Raw genomic sequence first — 902 nt, 5'->3', positions numbered from 1 at the left:
AACACGAGTGAAGCGACAAGAAAGGTCGAGTGACCTAACAGAGAACGGCAAATGTACAAATGTCACGAACCGTAGGAGTCGTGTAGGCTAGTCAACCCCATTTTAGACTTATAAAAGCATATCTTGCAATAGAAATGAGCCTAAAAAATGCAAAAACACACGGCAAATTACAGAGGTGTCAAACTCAACGAGTCGACATGCAGATAACACGCAGACCTATGACCTATAAAAAAAATTGCCATAGCACGATCTAACGGCTCTACTTCACTTAAAATTCCTCCTTATTACACAACATGAAGTGCCCTTCATGAACACGAGTGAAGCGACAAGAAAGGTCGAGTGACCGAACAGAGAACGGCAAATGTACAAATGTCACGAACCGTAGGAGTCGTGTAGGCTAGTCAACCCCATTTTACACTGATATGATTATTATGGACGTGCCCCGTTCTACATCGTGCAAGACATAGCAGCACTCAACTAACGTCAAGGAGCTTAAAGCAAAAAATACGCACTCAATGTATAGCATCAACCCCATTTTAAAGAGGGGGTTTGCAAAAGAACATGTGCGTTAAATCAAAATAGCTCCAAATTGCAGATCAACCATCGAGTGCCTAGAAATCTAGAAAAAATGCCGTCAAAGAAACACACAATAACGAGGTCAAGCTTCAAAAAAGTAAGGATCGAAAAGTACATTACGCCATTGGCTAGCTGTCATAGCCAATAGAAACCAGACATGTTCTATCCGTCACAAGGGTACACACCACGAGAAGTTTGTGCCAAGCCGCAGAATGTCTTGCATTCTCACAGAGGTACGAGTTGCGCTAGCAACTTCAGATGTACAGAATATTTCACAAATACCGGCAACTGATGAGATCCACATGGAGGATCGAAACCATGGTCTT

The sequence above is a fragment of the Orbicella franksi genome, chromosome 2 (assembly GCF_964199315.1).
Source record: "Orbicella franksi chromosome 2, jaOrbFran1.1, whole genome shotgun sequence".
Classification (NCBI taxonomy): Eukaryota; Metazoa; Cnidaria; class Anthozoa; order Scleractinia; family Merulinidae; genus Orbicella; species Orbicella franksi.
The sequence above is the reverse complement of the archived record's forward strand: the minus strand, read 5'-3'. Positions refer to the sequence as shown.